This window comes from Staurois parvus, unplaced genomic scaffold (assembly GCF_062004578.1).
Source record: "Staurois parvus isolate SC_StPar_1 unplaced genomic scaffold, SC_StPar_1.0 ptg000011l, whole genome shotgun sequence".
NCBI classification, from domain to species: domain Eukaryota; kingdom Metazoa; phylum Chordata; class Amphibia; order Anura; family Ranidae; genus Staurois; species Staurois parvus.
In genome coordinates this window covers 6,703,230-6,729,068 of record NW_028317807.1, presented here as the reverse complement: position 1 = coordinate 6,729,068, position 25,839 = coordinate 6,703,230, and the positions used below count along the sequence as shown (strand labels likewise).

General features: G+C 42.5%; 1 protein-coding gene and 1 long non-coding RNA gene across 3 annotated transcripts in view; one reads left to right on the top strand and one right to left on the bottom strand.

The window, feature by feature from the left end:
* LOC149473736 (caspase-3-like) overlaps nucleotides 1-25,597 on the bottom strand; it is a 94,577-nt gene extending 68,980 nt beyond the window's left edge. Inside the window, exon 1 of one of the 2 annotated variants that reach the window (XM_089670347.1) lies at nucleotides 25,133-25,597. The gene's annotated coding sequence lies outside the window, so the exon portion shown is untranslated. The remainder of the gene's footprint in view (nucleotides 1-25,132) is intronic. The other variant, XM_089670342.1, reaches the window with a different exon arrangement.
* Nucleotides 1,186-4,105, top strand: LOC149473737 (uncharacterized). The gene is made up of 3 exons (XR_016312138.1): nucleotides 1,186-1,312; nucleotides 2,232-2,308; nucleotides 3,527-4,105. It is a non-coding gene; the product is annotated as an uncharacterized LOC149473737 (long non-coding RNA).
* Nucleotides 25,598-25,839: the final 242 nt, after the last annotated feature.

Here is a 25,839-nt window from a genome sequence, read left to right as displayed (position 1 = left end):
ATAAACCAGCTCTTTGCTCCAAGGCTCCATGCACACTAGCGTTTATGCTGGAAAAAAGCACTGGATAAAAAAAGCTGGTAATAGCATTTTAAACAGCGTTTAGAGGTGTTTAGGAGCGTTAGCGTTTTACTAGCGTTTTTACAGTACATTAGTAGTTACAGTACAGTAGAAAAAAGCTAGAACTAAAGCTGTTAGGAGCATTTTAGTAGTGTTTAGAAGCATTTAGCAGTTTTTTTCTGCTGGAAAAACACTCCAAAAAACTCTACAAAAAACATTTTTTTCTACTCCTAGATGCTGAAGCTCAAAAAATGCTAATAGCCTAAAGTAGCGTGCATGGACACATAGGATAATGCTATTTAGTTCGAGGAGCAGAAAAATGCTAATAATGGCTTCTAGCAGCTTAAGAAAACGCTAGTGTTCATGGAGCCTACAGCTGACCAAACACTATATGAAATTTGCTTCATATTTGACCCTGTTGCTAGCCACCCACCTGACATCCAATGTCAAAAACGTAGACAGAAAATGTAAGCTTAAGGCCAAAGCTGTCCATACACTCACAGGGGTCTATTTTTAAAATATTTCTTGGACACACAAGCATTCACCCAGGCTGTGAAAATTTTCTCTGTATTTTCTCTAATATTATGACTTCCTATGATCGACCGTTCCATCTATTGGACAAAATGTGGTATATTTCCTGTTTGAGGAATTTCAGAAAATATACTGTGTTCACTAGATAGAGCTGGCGATCATAGGAATTCATCGTATTAGAGAAAATACAAAAAAAAATAGCTCAGCCTGCATGAATGTTTGTAGTATGCTTGTGAATATTTTATAATTTGAAAAAAAATCAGTAAAAAACTGATTTCTACGTCCATGTTATACAGCATGGATGGTCAAACTTCCTGCTGTGCTAATTGTATTCTGACAGTTGCTGCTGGTGACTGTCAGAATACCTGAACAGCTGCTGCATCTGATTGCATGTTGCTGTTGTTCAGCCAAACGTTTTCTGTCCAGACAGGAGGGTGACAGGACCACCAGCTAAGCAAATTTCAGCCAGTTCATCAGGAACAGAACAAAATTGGCATAGTGTATGGCCAGTGTATTTGCTGCCCTCTACTGTCTGTGTTTGTAAGTGGCTACGGTGTTTATGTCACAGAGTTATGTATATGTATCAGCACTGTCACTGGGAGACTGGCCTGGAAACCCCAGAAGAAGGAAGCGGAGAGACAGTGAGAGAGAGAAAGTCTAAGACATATGTCCTGTCCATGGGAGAGCTGTTGCTGAACCCAGGCTAGAATACAGGGATTTCTAAGTAAGTGCTCGTATGTTTAATAGTTTACTTTTGTTGTCCATAGCTTTTGGGTGTATATACTGTATGTAGATAGAGAGAAAACAGGTGGCGCACACACCTAGTGCATTATCCAAGGTTTATTGTAGGAATGAAATAATAAAAACATACTCACAGACAAAGCATGTATCTAAAAAGCATAGAAAAATGACAATGGCCACAACGGCGGGCAAGGTGTTCTCACTGTCAGTGCGGTCAAATGGCTGATGCGTTTCGGGGTTGAATCCCTTTCCTCAGAGCTGATGACCAACCTCTGATACTGATGTATGATGTATGGAAAGAAAGAGCCTCGCTGTTGATGCTCTAGGTGTGTGCGCCACCTGTTTTCTCTCTATCCAGTGGCTGATTTCCCCGTCTGAGGAGGGCTACACCCCTGGAACATTTCCTTTGGTTGTCGCTGTCCTGGTACCCTTGGCTTCCCTTTTGGCTGTGCATATCCTGAGGCACTGGAGAGTACATACTATATACTGTATGTGTCTAAAGACTGGTGACAGAAGCATCTCTATTCCATTACTATCCTACATGCATTGAGCCAGATAGCTGGATCAGTGCTACTGTATGTGTGTAGAGGTCACCTTCCAGTATATTATTATTTTTATACAGGATTATTAGTAGGTTAACCTGTTTATTGCAATAGTTTATATGCTGCTCTTGTTGTTTTGGCCATTCTGGTCTGGGATTCTATAGCTGGTTTTAGCTTAGGGTTCAATAACCAGCATAGACTAGAGCCAGGTTAGGCATCTGATGGCCACTTCTGGTAGATGTCCAGTTGTATGACAGATTAGAACCTACTATGGACTAAGACGCAGAGAAAATGGGTTGACTCTAGATTTCAGTGACAACGGTTGGAGACTCTCCCCATCATTGCTAATCTTGTCTTTAGGTCTCCGACACCAGGATGGATGCTGCATCACAATTATCCTCAGGGGCCCTGGACTTTGCTGCAACATTTATCCTAAGGTATCATTATTAATAACTATATATACCCGGGTATATGTGCACAATTCCACCAGGACTCTTGCTGGACCCTTTGCTGGTATACCTATTTGTTCATTGTACATTGGATGTACAGTATGTACTATTAATAATCTTTCCTGATGCAAAGCTTGTATTATTTACACTTATGGTTAATATTATATGTGGGTTGCAATAGTTCCTCTGCTCCCTATTATTTTGTTTAGTTACTGATTAATTTCCCAGGAAGGGTATCCCCTGTGTTAATCGAGCCCTGTCCTTGGTGGAGGCACTGCCAACTTTATTATCAATCCATCTCTTTCACTTAGCGAAGGTTCTGGTTCTTTTCTTTACCTACAGGTTTAGTGCACTATCCTTTTTGGGTAGGGCCATTTCTCTTAACCCCTAAAAAGAGGGCTACCCCATCTTTAGTCTTCCTTCAACTAGATTCAGCTTCTCTTTTACATGTGCAACAATCTACAAGCCCCAGGAGAATCGTGCCTTCAGAGGGAAAAAAATGACCAGAAAGCCTTTGCTGTGGTGGGCATTTTCTTGTGGAGAGTCATTGGAGGAGGCTGTGCTGTCTGAAGCTCCTGCTAGGGACACGGGGCTAACCAAGTGTCCCCATGGTGCTAACCAAGTGACCCCCATGCAGGGCCGTGGATAAGGCGGTACCACCAGTCCTCCTGTATGGGGCCCAGGCCAGCAGGGGGGCCCAGGCAGCTGGGCGAATCGGATATGGGAGGGCGATTGGCACGGCAGGGGGTAATTACTGGAACAAATTCTCTGTATGGCTCTCTCTGCAGCAGCTCAAAGCTGGCTTCTTCTCTCCCTCCTGATGGCTTTTAGCTGCTGCAGAGACAGCTATACAGGGGATTGGTTCCAGTAATTGCTCCCTGCTGCACCCATTACCATCTCTGAGCACTATATGTTTGCTGCCCAGGCCTCCCATGTGCCCAATCCCCTCAGTGCTGCCTGCTTCCCCCCTCTCCTTCCCACCAGCAGCTGCAAGCACACAATAGGATCCTTCAGGATGCAAAGTGGGGGAAGGGTCTGGTAAATATGTCACATTTACCAGACCCTTTTGTTTCTGAATGAACACAATGTGTGATCGGTACTGATAATACACTGTGTTCATTCATAACTGAATCATAGTAAATTGTGTTGGCTATCGGGTTGGCTAACCATGGTTTCTAACAGCACCCCTGTCTGTTTATTTTTCAGATCCTGGCACTCTCTTCCATCTCACATCCTGGTCACTGATAAGAAAGCACAGCAGATAGCTATTGCCAGAAGATAATCACTGCTTTGATCCTGGGCAAGTTAAAAAAATTGCTTAGAAATGGAATTTGAAATTAAATGAAACAACCTATGGGGATGAAGTGTTTTTCATTTTAGGTGCCAACATCTGCAGTCTGGTACAACTGAATCTTCAATTGAGCTGTCATCTCCCCTCCCTTTGTTGTGGCTCTAAGTTTATTGGGGTAATGTCAGCCCACAGGTGTGTGTGGACACTGTTTATGGTGGTACCTGGTGATTTGTACGGTTACTTGGCGCTCAAGTCCTAAAAGACTGAGCGGGGTAATGTCACCCCATAGGTGTGGGTGGACAGTGTTTATGGTGGTACCTGGTGGTTGGTACAGTGCTTGAGTCCTGAAAGACTGAGTAGGTGGTTTTGATAAAGTTTTAATGGTGGTATTGGTCTGTTGGTTTAATGTTAAAATTATGGTATGGCAAGGGTTAAAGGTTATCATATTTGTTTTAGAACCCAAATAAAGGGGCCATGGCCATAATTTTCCACAGTTCAGTTTCCTGGTTTTCTTTACTATCATGATTGATCAGATGGTTATGGTAGGGTGGGATCAGGGTGGCTGTTTGTAGAGTTGTGCAGTTCCATGAGGTTGTCAGCGACCAACTGGTGGTAGCCTCTAGCAGCCCACTGGCCGGAATCCCTCAGGGCACGGAGTCTAAGCCTCAGTCTGCTGGTTCACCAGAGCCCCTGATGGTGGGGATGGACTTGAAGCAGCCTGAGACCAGGTCGCGACCCCCGAGGAACACCAGCTGTGGTAGAGGCGGAAGCCAATGGCGTAGAGCAGGTGAGAGCCAGACGTGAAGAGGTATGCGTGGTCAGACGGGCCGGGTCAGTAACAGCGGAGCAGACAGTGCAGAGCAGCAGGCAGAAGAATAACAGGTCACAAGCCGGGTTCAGTAACAGGAGGTCAGGCAATCAGGAACAGGTAGAGAATAGTCAGGACTTAGCCAGGGGTCAGAGCAGGAGAAGGCAGCAGTGTCAGGAACGGGCTTGGGTCGGCAACAAGGTATCAGGAACACAGGAGTAATCAGGAACACAGGAACAGGACAAGACCAGAAGGCGATTTGGAGATGCACAGGGCAGGTTTAAATAGGCCGCCCTGTGCTCTCTTTGGTGCAACCGCGATCGCTAGTGCGCATGCGCGGCGGCTGCCGTGATCGCCTAGGATTCAGTGCTCGCTGGATCGGACGAGTCAGCGCTCTGCGCATGCGCGCACCGCCGAGGCGCCGGGATCCCTGACAGAGCTGCAGTGAGAGTGCTGAGTTGCCTGTAAAGCTACGTTTACATCTGTGCGACTCTGCGAGTTGTGGTTTACGCAGGCACAGCAGCTCATTTATTTGAATGGGCTGCTGTACCTCCTGAAACACAGGGAAGAAATCCCTACAGAATTAAAGAATTTGCAGCCCACAAGGGAACCGCAAGTGCAGTGCAGTTCCCAGTAAGGAGTGATTTCCAGTACATGCAACGTACCATTAGCATTAATGGCACCCACACACAGTTCCTGTGTGTTTTCTGTGCGGGTGGTTACGACTGCAAGAAAAGGTGCATTCCCCCAGCAGTAATCACCTGCACAGATGTGAACCTAACCTAAGCTGGCCATACATTATACAATTTTCTTATTTAAATGTCCTGTAGATTTATCTTCAACTATGTAGTGCAAGGGCCATCCTGACTGCATGCAAATTGAAGGTGTTTAGGTTTGACATTGATAAATCTAAAGGAAAATCGTACAAGAAAACTGTGTAATGTACGGCCAGCCTAGGGGGACTGTAGGGTGATAACTGTGCTTCAGGAGAGAAAGGGACTTCTGCTGTGTATGCTGAGGACTGTGCCCTGGAGAGGAGGGACCTACAAAGCTGCAGATGGAGGACTGTGTACTGCAGTTGGTGAAAGACTGTTTTCCTGCCCTTGTGGGACCCTACTGAAATTGTCGTGTCAGGATCTGTATTTCTGTGGGACCCCAAGACACAGGGCAGGTTTAAATAGGCCGCCCTGTGCTCTCTTTGGTGCAACCGCGATCGCTAGTGCGCATGCGCGGCGGCTGCCGCGATCGCCTAGGATTCAGTGCTCGCTGGATCGGACGAGTCAGCGCTCTGCGCATGCGCGCACCGCCGAGGCGCCGGGATCCCTGACAGAGCTGCAGTGAGAGTGCTGAGTTGCCTGTAAAGCTACGTTTACATCTGTGCGACTCTGCGAGTTGTGGTTTACGCAGGCACAGCAGCTCATTTATTTGAATGGGCTGCTGTACCTCCTGAAACACAGGGAAGAAATCCCTACAGAATTAAAGAATTTGCAGCCCACAAGGGAACCGCAAGTGCAGTGCAGTTCCCAGTAAGGAGTGATTTCCAGTACATGCAACGTACCATTAGCATTAATGGCACCCACACACAGTTCCTGTGTGTTTTCTGTGCGGGTGGTTACGACTGCAAGAAAAGGTGCATTCCCCCAGCAGTAATCACCTGCACAGATGTGAACCTAACCTAAGCTGGCCATACATTATACAATTTTCTTATTTAAATGTCCTGTAGATTTATCTTCAACTATGTAGTGCAAGGGCCATCCTGACTGCATGCAAATTGAAGGTGTTTAGGTTTGACATTGATAAATCTAAAGGAAAATCGTACAAGAAAACTGTGTAATGTACGGCCAGCCTAGGGGGACTGTAGGGTGAGAACTGTGCTTCAGGAGAGAAAGGGACTTCTGCTGTGTATGCTGAGGACTGTGCCCTGGAGAGGAGGGACCTACAAAGCTGCAGATGGAGGACTGTGTACTGCAGTTGGTGAAAGACTGTTTTCCTGCCCTTGTGGGACCCTACTGAAATTGTCGTGTCAGGATCTGTATTTCTGTGGGACCCAAAGACTCCACGTGCTGAGAGAGAGAGTGTTTGTATTCAGGATTTCTGATACTTCAGGGTCACTGTGGCTATGTTCAGGACTTGCCATCACCCTCAGAGACCACAAGGGTCAGCCTGCCCCTCGTATCCAGTGACTCTGTTCCAGACACCTCAGCAGAGGGAGGAATCTTCATGTCAGACTCCAGAGTGGTGAAAAGTCTTTGGCCACATTCTTTGTCTTATTCCTGCTTAAAGCAACAGCACTATGCCCTTTCTGAGAACCTCAGAATTTGCTGCCCTATACCTCCCTGTTGTTGGAATTACAAAACTGTTTAGAGTGCTCCAACTCGCCTAATAAGTGGGTCTTTTCCTTTTAGCTAATTACATCCACTTAATGATGACATTCAAACTGCAAAACCAACCCAGAAGAAATCTTGAGCTTTCTACATAAATTAGATGAGATATGAATACCTTACAGACTCTACTAGAATCCTACTGTGAAGAGCGGTGGCGGTCAACTTGAAAATTTTAGAGGGCCTCAAGTGCGGCCCCAGACACTTCCGGAGGTTCACACAATAGCTGTGTATTTTTGTGCATCGAGGTACATTGAGTTAGGCAGTCCATTTTATTTTCCCATTGTGTCCCATTGGGGAGATTTCCTTTCACTGGAATTGAGAAGAAATCCTTCCAAAGTGAGAGAATTCCTGATTGTCACCAGAACCCATATAAGGCTTTCCCTTTACTTCTGTTCTGGTGACAACCCCAAAAATTGGGATTTTCTTATATTTTTACTGTCAAATAGAGGTCAAATAGAGAGGGTGACTCTACCTAACGGGAAAATAGAAAGCAATATAAACCCGGCAGTGTTCTAACTATTCAAATTGGCAAGCTGCTGATTGGTTGCAAGAACCGCACGGCAACCAATCACCTGCTGATTAATGTGAAAATTCTGGCAGCTCCCGCCCCCCACCTTATATCCAGTACTGTGACACTTCCCACTCTCCGTTTTGCAGTCAAGAGGAGATGGTTCTCCAGAATGAGCCACAAGCATGGGCCCATCATTTAATGGAAAAAGCAGATGCCAAACTGACTTCCCTAGACAGCTTCATTGAAGCTATGGCGCAACTGTATGATGACCCCCAACGATCTGCATCTGCAGAAGCGGCGCTCCACTCTCTGTAGCAAGGTCGTAGGGCAGCTGAGGACTACGTAACCGAGTTCAGGCGCTGGAGCGCTGATACCAGCTGGAATGACGCTGCTCTACGTTATCAATTTCGCTTGGGTCTGGCCGAACCCCTGAAAGACGAGCTAGCTCGGGTTGGAGTACCGAATACCTTGGAGGATCTTATTAAGCTGACTATTCAGATTGACCGCCGACCCAGGGAATGAAGGCTGGAGAGATCCGCAGGTCAAACTCGCCCCACATGGATGATGCCCAGGGTACCACCTCTAACAAGTATGGCATCAACCAGTTCTACCACACCCAGTTCTGAGGGGTCCGAACCCATGCAAAACGGGTTACTATGTACCACCCTCCCTCCGAAAGAGCGGCAACACCGCCGCCAGGGCAACTTATGCCTCTACTGCGGAGAACCTGGCCACTATGTGCGAAATTGTTCTGCAAAATCAAGTAAGTCTCTGACAACCCTGCCTGCAAAAATGCCTGCTATCAACCCTGCTCAGCTCACCATCTCCGTTTCATTTTAGCTTTCAGGAAAAACCCTACCAGTAACAGCTATTTTTGACTTTGGAGCCTGCAGTTGCTTCATTGACACCACTTTTGTTCAGCAACATCAGATACCCCTAAGGGCCAAAACACAGAGACTGATGGTTTTCTTGGCGGACAGATCCAACATCAGATCTGGGGCAGTCACACAGTAAACGATGCCACTTCCCGTAGTTAGATCTCCATCTGGGCACAAGGAACTCTTATGCCTGGATGTCATTTCTTCACCACTATTACCCATCATCCTGGGAATTCCATGGTTACAGGCCCATAACCCTGGCATAAATTGCATTTCTGGTAAAGTGGACTTTAACTCGGCCTACTGCCATGAGCACTGTTTCCCTCAAGTTCCTACTCCGTCCGGGCCCCTGCTGTGCGTGGAAAATGATACTGAAGTAGGCCAGTTAGTTTCGGCAGCTTATCACGACCTCTTAGACGTCTTCAGTAAACGCGGTGCAAACAGCCTTCCACCTCACAGGCCTTACGACTGCCCAATCGAGCTACTACCTGGAGCTGTGATCCCCTTCAGTCGTATTTTTTCGCTATCAGAGCGTGAGTTGGAAGCACTAAAAGATTATATTGATGATAATCTCAAAAAGGGGTTCATCCGCCTCTCTACTTCTCCAGCTGGGGCAGGAATCTTTTTCGTCGAAAAGAAAGACCACTCCCTCAGTCCATGTTTGGACTACCAAGAATTAAACAATATCACGGTGAAGAATAGATATCCTCTACCACTAATTCCAGAACTTTTTCAGAGGCTCAGAGCAGCAACCATATTTACTAAACTAGACTTAAGAGGGGCCTACAACCTCGTCAGCATCAGAGAAGGGGACGAATGGAAAACAGCCTTCCGTACCAGATTTGAGCATTATGAATATTTAGTTATACCCTTTGGGCTATGTAATGCCCCAGCAACCTTCCAGCATCTGGTAAACGACATCTTCAGGGATTTTATAGATGTTTTTGTTATCGTATATCTCGACGATATTCTAATCTTTTCTGCTTCCATCGACCTCCACTGGGGTCATGTGCAAAGGGTCTTTGGTCGCCTCCGTCTGCATGGACTTTATGTCAAACCAGAAAAATGTGAATTTGAACGCCAGAGCATCCAGTTCCTGGAACTAATCATATCCATAGAAGGCTTCAAGATGGATCCTCAGAAAGTTTCTGCTATAGTAGAATGGCCTGCACCAGTTGATAAGAAAGGAGTTCATCGGTTCATAGGCTTTGCCAATTTTCATAGAAGATTTATTAGAGGGTTCTCAGCCATCATTACACCAATTACGCAACTGACCAAACAGGGAGTCCGATTCAATTGGACACCAGAAGCTCAGGGTACTTTCGAAATGTTAAAGAGACCCATACTAAGCCATCCAGACCCAATACTACCCTCAGGAATTATTGGCCATCAAATCCGCCTTGGAAGAATGGAGATACCTATTAGAAGGCGCAGCACATACCATCCTAATTTAAGCTGTGGATCTATAGAGCTACCCGCCATAGTCGTGACAGGAGGTATATAAAAATAAAGTATTGTACCATTTAATTAGTGCGGCAAAGGGTTTGATTCCAAAATTTTGGAAAGTAACTGAGGTACCAAAGATAGTAGATTGGATAGACAGAGTAGAAAACATTGTTAGAAGGGAGGAATTGAGATGTATAGAAGAGGATAAAATGGGAATGTTTAAGAGAGTATGGAGTGCGTGGACGAAATTCAAAACTTCAGAAACTTACATGGAATTAATTAGAGCAAAGGAGGTAATTTAGAAGTTACGGTGAAGTTAGGTGAGTAATAAGATAAGGAGAAATGGATACAGATAGAGAAAATATTAGGAGGTTGTAGGAGGGGGGAGGGAAGGGTAAAGGGCGGGAGGAAGGGGGTAACAGATTGTAATATTAAAAAACTATATTTTTGAAGATGGAATGTGTTTTAATACTGTTTTTATAATAATTAAATAAAAATTGTAATAAATAAATAAAATAACCCTCTGGCCAGGCTGCTATTCAGCCTTCCTAGCTGAAAAAAACCTAGCCAGCTCCACCTAGCTGCCTAGGAGTGTGCTACAATAATAAAATCAGTCAGTTTAGACAGACTAGACCAAGCATTTTCTGGGAATTTTTTTTTACAAATTTAAATACGTATTTTTTGCTAGAAAATTACTTATAACCCACAAACATTTTATATATATATATATATATATATATATATATATATATTTTATTTTTTTTTTTATTTTTTAAAAGCAAAGACCCTGGAGACTGAAATGGTGGTCATTGCAAATTTTTATGTCACATGGTACTTTGCAGTGGTTTTTCAACTGTTATTTTTTTTAAAATATACACTTTAGTGAATTAAAAAAAAAACAAAACATAATAAATACCCCCGATTTCTTTTAAATATGAAAGAGGATGTTACAGCGAGTACATAGATACCTAACTTATCACACTTTAAAATTGCGCATGCGTGTGGAATGGCGACAAACTACATTACTTAAAAATCTCCATAGGTGACGCTTTAAAAAAATTTCACAGGTTACCTGTTTAAAGGTACAGAAGAGGGCTAGTGCTAGAATTATTGTTCTCGCTGTAATGTTTGCAGCAATACCTCACGTGTGCTGTGAACACCATGTACATATGCATGCGTGATTTACGTATGCATTCGCTTTTGCACAAGAGCACGGAGGGATGGGGTACTTTAAAAAAAAAAAATCCTGTCCCTTTATTATTGTTTTTTTAGCACTTTTATTCCTATTATAAGGATTATAAACATCCCTTGTAATAGAAATATGCATGACAGGTCCTCTTGAAGAAGAGATCAAAAGACCCCAAATCTCTCCTTTTCCTTTAAAAGTAAAAGATAAAAAAACAAAGGGTTTTTTTTTAAACTTTTTGATTTAAAAAAGAAAAAAATTTGTTTACTGCGGCTGCCGCCCGGATGTGCCATCATGACATCGCTCTGGTCCTTCATCATGACAGAGGCGATCAAAGGCCATAGAGACTTTCATTGCCTCAATTTTCAGATGGCCGCACCATCAGATCATTTCATGGGCCCGACAGTTTTAACGGTAAACCTGAGATACACGGCAAGCAGCGGGAGGAAGGGTACATCCTCTTCCGCTGCTACAGAAAGCAATCCAGTGACTTGAGAGCCACTAGGACCGTTTTTGATAGAAATCAGGTCTGTCAGCTGAAAAATAAAAATACCAGGGTTATGGCTGATTTATTCAACCATAGCCCTTCTAAAGCACTTGAAAACTGCAACGTTTATATACGTATTGTGGTCTTAAGTAAGTGGATATAAAGCATTCAGTTCAGATTTTGGTCATTACATTTTTGCCATCTATTCATTACAACATCTTCAAAACACAAATTGACATCCTTATTGAAACTACTCAAAGTGCTCAATCGATGGGTAAATCTTGGAAGGAAGAACTGTACTCTTATTTTTACAAACCCACCTCTTTAAGCCTTAGCCTCAAAGAGGTTGAAGGATCTACTGGAAAATGTTTTAAATGTAACAATACTATCGAACAAATTTCAAACAATATAAGTTCTTGCTCTCGGGTTGATGCTATTACAGATGCCTTCATCACCTTGGCCATTGGCCCACATGGGACTACCCCCCAATCTCCTTTCCTTTCTACTCTCTATTTTTCCCATTTCTGCTCATCCTGGGCAAGCGTTCCTCCCTTTTCTTTCTGTACTCCTCCTCTATAATTGTTGTTTCCCCCTGCCCTTTCTTCTCCCTCTGTGCCTCTCAACTCTTCTCGTTTTGCAGAGGTGCCCATGAGTGGAAACACAGAGCACTACTCTCTGGAACCATTGATACCTCTAAATTGCAGCTACACCAGCCATGGTGCTTCTGCTTTCTTATGACTAGCATTAACTAGCACTAGCACCCATCTGGTACCCATGTGCACCTGAATGATATTTCAACTATTGCACCTCTCCGTATTCTGTTATTTACTTTAAAAATGCAATACAATTTTGTGAAACAAAAAAAATATAGATTTTGTTGTAATACAAAATGATCCATTTTAGACATTTTCTGTCTTGATTGATTCCTCTGCTGTGACATTGCTGCAGGCATGTTTCAATTTGTGGTGGTAATTTCAACCACCTTGCCTTTGTTTCTTCTCTCTGCAGGCACTCTTGCTTGAGTATTTGGTAAAAAAAAAAAAGCAGTGTCAGAACCTGAGGAGTCCGAGACATTTGAGGCAGACGACCATCTGAGGATTTCATATAACAAATTTCCTGGTGTATCCACATTCTGGATGTAATCAATTATAAATTCATGATTAGAATGATAGTTCTCCTTATCTTGCTCTGTTTCCTCACTTCAGTAAATTTATGGAACTTAGTAATTGATTCATGCACCCTACTCCTCGCCTGAGAGTAGAGATTGCAGTGTGGTAACCACCTGTCTTATTTTAGCAGTAAGAGACTTGTGTTCCTCATTGTCAAAGTCATAATGTCCAAAGAACATTTGCTCAAAATTTGAGAAAAATGGTTCTTGTTTTCTTCCTTCTGTAAAAATGACCCTTAAAGGTCTGAAACTGTTGTACAGGTGGATATAATGTTTTGAATACACTTTTGAGGTGCTGCAGATTGGACTGTCTATTGTTGATGTAAACTAACAATTTTTAAAAGTTTTATAATAGAACTTTTTTTTTCAAAATGGTTGGTCATTTTCCATTTATACAGTAAATATGTAAACCGAGTAACTGTCAGTCAAAGTATCACAATGCTTAAAACTGACAAATGGACTGGACAGGAAGGGGGTTAACATGCCATTCTTCAAGTGGTTAAAATGGTTGTGCCTACATGCATTTATTTTTATTATTATTATACAGGATTTATATAGCGCCAACAGTTTGCTCAGCGCTTTACAATATAACGGGAGACAATACAGCAACAATACAGTTCAATACAAGAGAGAAAGGAGGGCCCTGCTCCTCGGAGCTTACAATCTAGGAGGGAAAGTGAAAAAGTGATTACACAAAACACAACCTGTTTCTGGAAGGCCCCAGAGATTTCTAAAGACAATACCTAAATAAGGAACATCATGAAGACCAAGGAACCATCAAAACAAGTACATGATAAAATTCCAGAAAAGCTTCATTGAAAAACTGAAGCAATATGGCATTCCAACGCCTGGATAAGGAGGGTATATATTTAAAATAAGCAACCAAGAAGCCACTGGTAACTCTGAAGGACCTGCAGAAATTCGTAGTATAAGGGAAAAAAATATTGATGTTGATGTTGGTAATACACAAGAGACGTGAAACTTAGCAGTTATTATGAGTTCTACTTTGGGAGGTGAATGGCCCTCAATCCATGCAGTGTATGCCTAAAACCAGCCAGAGCTCTGTCTTACGGGAATTCAAAGAATGCAGAAGTACATCATTTGGGCCACGAGACTATGTGTCTGACACGTGTGCAAAGTTTATTTTATTCTAAGTGGAATCTTTTCAAGCAGTTCTCCTTTATTTGTTCTATTACAAACTGTCAATAGTAACCAGTTAAAGTATAACTAAAGGCAATTTTTTTCAGTTTTAAACCAGGTGAAGGTATGTTCAGCCTGTGATAATGTTAAAGCGAGAATAACTAAAAAGATATAAAGTGATAATATTTTTCTACAGTTTGTCTTCTTGACCCCAAAATATTATTCCAAACATAGGGCAGGGCAAAGTTATCAATGATGATTAAAGCATTTTTAAACACGAGGCATTGGCTGCAGACTAACAAAAAATTGCAATAAAATGTGGAAATTGATTTGGTAAAAAAAAGATACATTGTAATTAGTTGCCTGGTAAACTGCAATTTATGATATAAGTGTTTACAATTAATGAGTACTGCTTAAAAAATAAGCAACTGTAGTTGCCAAATAAAGGGCAATCTTAAAAGAAAACCTGTTAGAGTCTGCAAAAGCCTCGAGACTGGGGCGGAGGTTCACCTTCTAGCAGGAAAATGACCCGAAACATACAGCCATTGCTACAATGGAATGGTTTAGATCAAAGCATATTCATGTGTTAGAATAGTACACTTCTAAATCCAATTGAGAATCTGTGGCAAGACTTGAAAATTGCTGTTCACAGACGCTCTCCATCTAATCTGACAGAGCTTGAGCTATTTTGCAAAGAAGAATGGGCAAAAAATGTCCCTCTCTAGATGTGCAAAGCTGGTAGAGACATCATCAAAAAGACTTGCAGCTGTAATTGCACTGAAAGGTGGTTCTACAAAGTATTGACTCAGGGGGGCAGAATAAAAATGCACACCACACTTTTCACATATTTAATTGTAAAAAAAATTTGAAAACAATTTATCATTTTCCTTCCACTTCACAAATATGTCCCACTTTGTGTTGGTCTATCACTTAAAATCCCAATAAAATACATTTATGTTTTTGGTTGTAACATGACAAAATGTGTAAAATTTCAAGGGGTATGAATACTTTTTCAAGGCACTGTATGTTCTGCGAGCACATGGCTCCTAGTGTCTTTCCCTGGAGTGGATTGCACCAAGCCTGACACTTGCTGCCATGTGGCCTCAGGTGAGTCAACCTGAGGGCCTGAAGTTAGAGAAAGTGACCCTGGTCCTACAGTAATCTGACTGAGGGGAGCTGTGTGCCAAAGATCTGTTTAGTATCACTGGAGAGAGTCACTTGGAAGATTGGAAGGAGGCAACCATTCTGTCCTTGGACTTATGAGTACAGACATTGAGAAATCTTGGGGACTGTGTGTGCTTTGCTAACCCTCTGGTGCTTGATAGTCAGCGTGGGTCTGAGAAAAGGGAACACTGGCTAGTGTTCTGAAGAGCTTGTCCAACGGGTGCTACTGCACAGGACTTTGCTCAGTTCTATTACTTCTGGACTGCTACAGTCTGCCGTAACAGGCCTGAGGAGCTCAGCCCTGCAACTACTACTACTGCTAAAGGGACTTTGCTCATTGCTAATCTACTTGTTACTACACTTTAAAGAGAAGTCTTCTCTCTGTTGTCAGTCAGGACTCCAATGCTACTCGATTAAGAGATAAGCTCAGATGCCCTCAGTGTGAATAGTTCTAATTTTGGAGTATTCTACTACAATTCCCCATCCCTATCCCCAGTTCTACAATAAAACTTCAAAAACAAACATTCCCTAGACTGGCCATTGAAGACAACAAGCTGAAGTGTGTGTGTGCATTTGTCTGAAGAAATATACTGTGCCTGGGTGCGGGGCAAAGTAAGGGAAAACCGGGTCAAACATATAAGCGGCCCTTGTGGGGGTAGCTACATATGTTTTTACATTTTGACCATAGACATGCTTTAAAGTGTATCTTAACCTAAGAACAAAAATTCTATACATTGCAACTTATCAGTCCTTAGATGTGGTAGCAGCATTCATTTTTTCTTGGCTCCCCCCCATGTTTACCTGGTTATCATGCCAGTAACGCTGTCTTAACTGGTTGCCGACCAGCCACAGTGTTTTTACTGAGGCAGGGTGGCACCACTGCGCAGAACGCCGTTTTTAAATGTCGGTCTGCAAAACGGGTAGGGGGCTCGCGTGAGGCGCGTGCCCGCCCTACTCGTCCCGCTGATCGCGGCAGCGGGTGTCAATCACCAGGTCTCGGCAGGTCATTACCTGCCGGGTCCCGGCGATTACCGCCAATCACTGACAGGGAGCACGGCTGCAGTGTTTACACTGAAAGTCTGCTGTCAGTTTCGAGCACACGCTGATCCTGAGAGTCTCCGAATCAGCGCCCCATGAAGCACACACGACCGCCCCCTAGTAAAACACTCCCCATCACACAGTTAACCCTTTCATTGCCTAAAAAAAAGTTAACCTCTTCCTCCCCAGTGCCATTAGTACAGTGTCAGTGTTTATTTTTGCACTGCTCACTGTATTGGTGTCACTGGGGATGTCAGTGACCCCAAGTCAATTTCCCCCCAGTGTCAGAATGTCCGCCGCAGTCCCGCCATAAGTCGCTGATCGCCACCATTATTAGTATAAAAAAAATGTAAAAATCCAGTATCTATACCTCCATTTGTAGACGCTATAACTTTCACGTAAACCAATTAATTTACACATATTGGGATTTTTTTTAGCAAAGACATGTCACAGAATACATTTTGGCCGAAATTTATGACAAAATTTGATTTTTAAATTTTTTTACTGGACATGTTTTATAGCAAAATGTCCAAAATATTGTTTTTTTCTCAAAATTGTCTGCCTTTTTTTTATAGCGCAAAAAATAAAAAATGCACAGGCAATCAAATAGCACCGAAAGAAAGCTCAATTTGTGGGGAAAAAGGACGTAAATTTAATTTGGGTGCAGTGTTGCATGACCGCGCAATTGTCAGTTAACGTAACACAACGAAGTAACACAAACCGCTTCTGTAACCGCTTCCTTACCACCCTATAGCAGAAATACTACTACAGGGCGGCATGGTTGCGCAAAATCACATACATATATATATATGTGATTCTCGCTCCCGCGGTTTTTACGCCCCTCCCAGATAGCGTCAGATTGCCCATCAGTACACCAGTCATCACATTTAACCCCTTGATTGCCAGGAACACGCTCATGCACAATAAACCTCCATTGCTAGTATAATGTCTGAACGGATCAATATCTTTGATCAGATCAGCACTATACCAGCGTTCACATTAGTATAGCGTCGCCAAAAATGCAGCGTTATGCAGGCCATAGACAGGTCGAAAACTGGCCGTTTAAAAAAAAAAAAAAATCAGTCGTTCAATAGGCCAACGTTAACACCAACGGTAAAAAAAAATTGGCCGATTTTCGTCCCATCTATGGCTGGCATTTAATTACTTCTGTCCCTTGCAGAGAGCTCCGCTATTATATTTGACATGAAAAAGTATAGCGGTTGCAACAATGTATCCATTTCGGATAGATGTTTTTATTTGGATACAAATAGATACATTGTTGCAACCGTAACAGGGGCGGACTGACAACTCATGGGGCCCCCGGGCAATAGGGGATCATGGGGCCCCTGTGTCCTTGCCCACACTCAAAGCACACCCAAAAAGGCCTATAAAAAAAGATACCAGGGGCATTTCATGGGGCCCCCTACTGACCGCGGGCCCTCGGGCAGTGCCGAGTGCTCGAATGGTCAGTTCGCCCCTGAACCTTAATACTTTTTCATATCAAATAGCGGACTGGAATTATTTTTCTTCTTTTTCTTCTTCCTTTTCTTCTTCCTCTTCTTCTTCTTTTTTTTCTGCTTCTTTTTCTTCTCCTTTTTTTCTTCTACTTCTTTTTCTTCTTCTTGCAGGTCACGGCCCATGCGCAGATTTTTTTATCGGTAAAATTTGCCCATCATTGCTAGGAAAATCGGCCGATCGGCAAAATCGGACGATTTTTTTACAACTTCACCAATAAAAAAAATGTGCCAAAACCCCGAAAAATGGCCAACCAATTAACCCACTAATAGTGCGAAAATCGGCCAATTTTTTTTTCGGCCGAAAAATTGGCCGCTTTTCGATCCATTTTCCATCTGGGGTACCACTTATACATGGACAATTTTTATTCAAGCATGCCACTATTAGACATTTGTACAATCGTGGAACTGGCGCATGTGGCAAATAGTGACCTAATGTGTGCCCACCATTAGAAGTGGGTGGATGCAGGGTGGTATATTCTAATGGTGGGCATACCACACACTTTTTCTGGCAGAGATGTCTTCTCTTTTTTTCATTCAGTCCACAGGCTGCATACAAAAAAAAGAACATAGCATATATAACCAACAAGGATCATCGATGTACTGGTACATCACTGGACTTTGAATGGTTATACCAGGATGATGCCTACACCTGCAGGCATCATCCTGGTATCGTTTTTTTCAGCCGGCAATCGGGTTTCATGAAAAAGCAATCCTAGCGGCTAATTAGCTGCAGGATTGCTTTTACAAGCAGCGGGATATGATGCCCCCCTCCCCCACTGCCTTCCATGACTTTCTTGGGCAGTCCCGTGCCATCAGGGGAACCTGAGAATGCAGCCAGTGTTTCTGCCAGCTGACCATAGAGCTGATTGGAGACCAGAGTGGTGCCAATAATCTCTATAGTCTAAGAAATCGGAAGCTACAAGCATTTCATCATTGCAGTTTCACAGGATATAAACAGCGCCATTTGTAAATTGGGAAAGCATCTGATCACACCGATTTTGGTTTGCTTAGATAATGTAAGGGCAGAGGAGATATCTAGAGTCTGATAGACCCCAGATCTCTCAAAAAAGAATATATGACAATGCCCATTGAAGTTATAGGGGATATTTGCATTCCCTGTGATAGCATTAAAAAGTGATAAAAAAAAAAAAAAATGAAAAATTGCCCCTCCCATGCGTGCACACCTGTGTGCACAAGCCTTGACCCTGTGCTGATATGTAAACAGCGGTTGCACCATGCATGTGAGGTATTCCCGTGCACGTCAGATCAAGGGCAGTAATTCTAACACTAGACCTCCTCTGTAAATCTAAAATGATAGCTTTTAAAGTGTTGCCTATGGTTTTTAAAAATGTATGCAGTTTGTCGCCATTGCACAGGGCATGCGCAGTTTTAAAGCATGTCATGTTTGATATCTATTTACTCGGCATACCATTATCTTTTATAGTTTACCAAATAATTGACCAATATATTGTGTTTTTATGCATTAAAAGTAAACAAAGTGTATTTTTTTTTAAATTTGCTTTTGAAAAATTGCTGCGCGAGTACTATGTGCCATAAAAAATTGTAGTACCCACCATTTTATTCACTAGGGTGTCTGCTTTAAAAAAATATATAATGTTTGGGGGTTTAAATTAACTTCCTAGCAAAAAATACAGATTTTTTTCATGTAAACAAAAAGTGTCAGGAATTTGATAAGATGCACGGTAAGTATTTTGCAGATCTCATTTGTTGCCACAAGTTTTTGGAAAATGAAGAAAAAAAACAAAAACATATTTTTTCTATTTTTTTTTATATTTCAAAACCTTGTGAGAAAAAATGAGATCTGCAAAATACTCACCATGCCTCTTTTTAAATTCCTTGGGGTGTCTACTTTCCAGAAAGGGGTCATTTGGGGGGGGGGGGTTGGGGCTATCCTGGCATGTCAGGGCCTTCAAACCACACCCACAAAAGCCTATGAAAAGTACCAGGAGCATCTCATGGGGCCCCCTACTGACCCTGGGCCCTCGGGCAGTGCCCAAGTACCCCAATGGTCAGTCCACCCCTGAGGTAGTGAGGAAGTGTAATGAGGAAGTTACGCACCTTCAGGCTTTCAAAGTGGTCATTGGATTTCAGGCTCCTGTATGTGGCTAGGCTCCCAAAAAGTCTCACACACATGGTATCCCCATACTCAGTAGAAGTAGCAGAATGTATTTTGGGGTGTAATTCCACATATACCCATAGCTTGTGCGAGAAATAAGTCATTTAAATGACAACTTTGTGTAAAAAAAAAAAAATGTTTTTGTCATTTTCCAGAAACTTGTGGAAAAAAAATAAATGTTCCATAGACCCAATATGCCTCTCAGCAGATAGCTTAGGGTGTCTACTTTCCGAAAAGGGGTCATTTGAGGGTGTTTGTACTATCCTGGTATTTTAGCACCTCAAGAAATGTGATAGGCAGTCAGAAAGTAAAAGCTGTGTAAATTCCATTATCTATACCATAGTTTGTAGACGCTATAACTTTCACACAAAGCAATCAATATACACTTACTGGGGTTTTTTTAACCAAAAACATGCAGCAGAATACATTTTGGCCTAAATTTATGACAAAAATTTAGTTTTTTGGGATATTTTTTATGACCGAAATGAGAAAATATTGTTTTTTTCAAAAAATTTTCTTTTATCTTCAAAACTTTTTCTGGTTATAGCGCCAAAAATAAAAAGCGCACAGGTGATCAAATACCACCAAAAGAAAGCTCTATTTGTGTAAAAGAAGGACATAAATTTCATTTATGTATCGTATTGCATGACTGCGCAATTGTCCTTTTAACTAGCGCAGTGCTGTATAGCAAAAAAATGGCGTAAATTGCAGTATCTATACCAGCAATGGGCAAACTACGGCCCGCGGGCCGTATACGGCCTGGCGGACCTTTTAATCCGGCCCGCGGCTGTCAGGATGTGTGTAGGCGGGGCAGCGTGACGAACATGAGGGGAGCTAGGCTCCTCTCACAGTCCACCCTGAAGACCGGAACGGCGCGGGATACATTGGCTGTCAGGATGTGTGTAGGCGGGGCAGCATGACGAACGTGAGGGGAGCTAGGCTCCTCTCACAGTCCGCCCTGAAGACCGGAACGGCGCGGGAACACGGCGAGAGGAACGCGCGGAGCAAAGGTAAGTGAATGGACACAGGGGGGACTTGGCTTACTACTTGGGGGGGAATAGTACTATGGGGGATTAATTAATATGGGGAATGAATTACTATGGGGGGGTGAATTACTATAGGGGGGATGAATTACTATATGGGGGATGAATTACTATGGGGGATGAATTACTATATGGGGGATGAATTACTATATGGGGGATGAATTACTATGGGGGATGAATTACTATATGGGGGATGAATTACTATGGGGGATGAATTACTATATGGGGGATGAATTACTATATGGGGGATGAATTACTATGGGGGATGAATTACTATATGGGGGATGAATTACTATATGGGGGATGAATTACTATGGGGGATGAATTACTATATGGGGGATGAATTACTATGGGGGATGAATTACTATATGGGGGATGAATTACTATGGGGGATGAATTACTATATGGGGGATGAATTACTATGGGGGATGAATTACTATATGGGGGATGAATTACTATGGGGGATGAATTACTATATGGGGGATGAATTACTATGGGGGATGAATTACTATATGGGGGATGAATTACTATATGGGGGATACATTACTATGGGGGATGAATTACTATGGGGGATGAATTACTATATGGGGGATTAATTACTATGCTTACTATGGGGGAATATTACTATACTTACTATGGATGACACATACACATCATTCATCTACTCTTGGTACGGCCCCCGGGTCCAATATATGAACCCATTGCGGCCCTCAAGTCAAAAAGTTTGCCCACCCCTGATCTATACCATAGATATAACTTTCACACAAAGCAATCAATATACACTTATTGGGATTGTTTTTACCAAAAACATGTAGCAGAATACATTTTGGCCTAAATTTATAACTAACTTTGAGTTTACTATATATTTTTTATAGCTGAAAGTAAAAAATATAATTTTTCTTCAAAATTTTTGGTCTTTTTTTGTTTATAGCATGAAAAATAAAAAGCACACAGGTGATCCCATACCACCGAAAGACCGCGCAATTATCAGTTGAATTAGTGCAGCGCCGAGTAGCAAAAAGAGGCCTGATCAGGAAGGGGGGTAAATCCTCAGGAGGGCAAGTAGTTAAAGAATAAGTTCACCTTTGGGAACGTTACATGTTTCACCTGTTTTTATGGTGGAACACGTAGCATGTTCCCAATCCTGCTCGCTGTCCCCACTCCCCCATAACAGTAGTACGGGGAGAAGTTCCCTGTACTAGCTGTCAGATTTCAAAAACAGCGTGATTGTGTGGGGCTCCGCCCATATGGTCACGTCATTCATTCACAGTGTTCTATGAATGAATGGACTACAAGTCCACACAGCCTTAGCGACTATCAGCTTGTAGTTCTCAATAAACTACCCTGGTGCAGTGGAGCACCATGCTAGTTCATTTATTTTTCCTGTCAACAAGCATCAGCTTTTCCATACGAGATGTACGAGCCAGCAGATACACTGAAAGTTTGCAGGAGATCTGCATGGCATCAGTGATCTGCTGATTGCTGGTGCAATGCTTTACAGGCTTGTAACACAAAAAATAATAAATGCACATTTTTTTACCTGCAAAAAAAGTGCCTTTAATTTTTTTTTTTGTGGAAAGGTTAACTTATCCTGTAATGTGAAAACACTCATTCACTGTAGTGTATCTATGGAGGAGCAGAGTTGTCACCCTAGGATTAAGACTACAGAAAACCATCCTCTATCCTTTTCTACATAACACAGAGGGATGTATTATGTAGTCCTAACACATTTCCTGGTAACATTGTTTGAGATAACACTACAGACTGCACAGGACAGCACTGTATTTCTGGCAGGATCAACAGACATAGCAGAACACTTTCAGTCATATATTTAAGAGATCAATGCAGACAAAAGCAGTTACTTGTTAGGGATAACTTTTGCTGGTTAAAGTGCATTTATAGCCAAAACCTTTTTTTCCAGTTCTGGATGTAGAAGGGAATGGTAAAACTCCTGTTAGTTTTTTTTTCTTCTAATTTCTTTAGTGAGGTACACCCTTGCTTACACAGCTCTCCCCATAGCACGATTTCTTCTCATTTTCAGTTTTAGTAACATCCATAACATTTCAGATTCTGGTGAAAATGGTCACAAGGGCAGATAGACACATCTGGGACACAGATGTTGCACATACGGATAATAATTCCACTGTGCGAAGGATGGGTCGGGTGAAACCAGAAGTGCTTTATTAGGAACAGCTATAATAAACACAGAAAACTCTTAATGGCATCAGACTGGATGTTCATTGTAATCACAATCCTCTATACATTACTAAACATTTCCATATGCATTAATAAATATCTTTAATCGCAATACTGAATATCTAGACCTCTGCAGATATGCTATTAACCTATTCTGCATAACAATAGCGTATTACAATAGAGAAATCACATTCCCTGTATCTTAGCGCCAAATTGCATACCTGCAATATATATTCACATTCATGCTGTGAGTAGTCTGATTGCATAATAGTAGCAGTGACATTTACTGACCACCAGGCCACATGTTAAGTCATTTTGTCCTATTTATCATGTAAAACAGCCTCCTGCTTACCTGTAATAAACACAGAAAACACATTAAAGCAGAGTTCCACTCACCCTGTCAAAAAAAATAAACACTGTAGCTGCTGACTTTTAAAAAACAGCCACTTACCTGTCCCTCAGTCCCGCAGTGTCCCCCCCGCAGACCGTTTCACCGGCCGTCCTGTATTCCAGGAGGCCGGCCTCTTTAGCGTGGGTATCCGGCTGTGATAGCTTGCAGCTTCACAGCCGGGTACCCACTGCGCATGCTCGAGTAGTGCTGCACTTCATGAATGGTCCTGTAGTCTTCTGGGAGCTGTCACGTGTCCCAAAAGACTACAGGGAGGGAGGGAAGACACCTTCAGCTTCCGATCGCTTAGGCGATCGGACCGGAAGTGGGAGTGGGTATCTGTCAAATTTGGGTACCCGCCCCCCCTGCCCCCCAAAGGTGCCAGTCCTTAATGGGGAGCGGGACAGCAGTCCGTAAAGCGGCATTTCTTCTTTTGGGTGGAGCTCTGCCTTAATGGCATGAGACAGGATGTCCATTGTAATCATGGTCCTGCCGGAAACAAAGTGTTAGATTTTCAGTTCCCCCCTTCTGTGTCCTTCTATTATAAAAAGGATGTAGCTCTGCTATCTTGTGGGGATACAATAAAAATGCAATCACTAGTATTTTCTATTGACAAAGATAGATTACTGTTATATTAGGTATTAGGCTTTGGATTTTAATTTTATGGGGCTGCCTGTTTTCTACACCTCTTACACTCTCCCCCACAAAATTGTTATGTCGTCCCTGACATACGCAGAATCTTATTAAGAAAACATTCTTTTACTTGTGTTGTAGTAACCATAGGAAGCCAAGGGTAGGTAGTAACCAAGTTACTTGAGGAAACATCCTCCCTGTGACATCTACTCCCTATTACATCACAGCCAGGGGCGGGCTGACCATTTGGAAACTCGGGCACTGCCCGAGGGCCCGGTGTCAGTAGGGGGCCCCATGAGATGCCCCTGGTACCTTTTTCATAGGCTTTTTTGAGTTTGGGCAAAGACACAGGGGCCCCATGATCCCCTATTGCCCGGGGGCCCATGAGTTGTCAGTCCGCCCCTGGTCACAGCTTCCCACCAGGCCCACAACACTATAGTACCTGGCAAGATATAGTTGCGTGTAACCAACAATTTAGTAAAACCCCTTTCTATACATATTTGTATAGGTTACTAAGTTTAGACAAAGGTGATGAGAAACTAGGGAACATTTTATTACTTTTATACCTTTTTTTATATCATAATGGCGGAATACCCATTGTACATCGACAATGCAGCATAACGTTGCCACCTATTGCTCTGTACTTTTTTTGCCAACTCTGTCTCTTTGTAACATCTAGTTCCCTCACCTCAAACTGTATCTGCTTGACCTACAATATCTGCAGTACAAAAGCAATTACATTTTTCCTTACTTTAACCAACAGAAAAGTAACATACAATTATTCTGGTTTAGGTAATTAGCTTTGGTATAGTGTCCCAAATAGTAAACAGTGGATCAATAGACATAATCACTTCTACCAACTTCTATAGTCTTTTGCAAAACATTCTGAACTGAAATACCAGCTAGAGTCAACAGGTAATGTGGGAATACCAGGGGCGGACTGACCATTTGGAAACTCGGGCACTGCCCGAGGGCCCAGGGTCAGTAAGGGGCCCCATGAGATGCCCCTGGTACCTTTTTCATAGGCTTTTTTGAGGTTGGGCAAGGATACAGGGGCCCCATGATCCCTTATTTCCCAGGGGCCCCATGAGTTGTCAGTCCGCCCCTGGGGAATACTGTCTATGACCTGTACAGATGAAACTCTGGTAACACTGGGTTGACCTAAAGTGTCATATGTCAGAATCTTTGGTTGTCTCCTGTTCCTGTAGGGCTGTATTCTATGTTGAGGAAGCGAATATGAAAGGTCCTCATTCTCCTTTACATTACTTTCAACAAGCTGCGCTGTGTTCTCTATTGCTGGACATTCTTTTTCTATACCTCCAAATGCATACTCAGTTTGTTCAATTTGATCTACAATACAGGCTCAGTCTCTGTGACTTCTTCTAAATCATACTCACTTACTTCCAGCTGATATGGGTAGAACTCAATAGCTTCTGGGTTTAGCTCTGTACTTTCCTCTGGGTGGTCACGCTGGGTGACTGGGATGAAAGCTCTCCAGTGTCTTTGTTCATGATCTGATTAATTTTCTGATTCTCCCACAGATGTCTGTGTAGGTTGTTGAGTTGTATTTTGATCCTTCCCTTGCTTCCTTGCACTGGTTCTTTTGGATATCTTTTGACCTTGGTCGACAGTTAAATAATCACATGGCAATAGTAAGTTGCGAAGTAAAATCCTTGTTTGGCCTTTTTGCAGTTTCTGGTTTGACTTCATACACTGGACTGTCTGCACACTTCTTTTTAAGAACATGTATTGTATCTTCCCAAAATGATCTCAATTTTCCTGGACCTCCTCTTTTGGTAAGATTTCTGACTAGAACTTTGCTACTGGGTGGAAGTTCAGCTCCATGAATTTTCTTGTCATAGTGTTCTTTTCCTCTCTGTGCAGCTTGAGTAGCTATTTTTGAAGCAACCTTATAGGCCTCAGTCATTCTATCTGTCCATGTGTTCACATATTCATAGTAGGTCCTGTATTTTTCATTTACTGAATGTCAAATGTCAAACATACTATCAATGGGTAGTCTTGGAGACCTTTAAACATAGATCTAATATGTCCAATACCTCCACACCATAAACCCAAGTGCTAAAATTCAAATAATAATAAACTG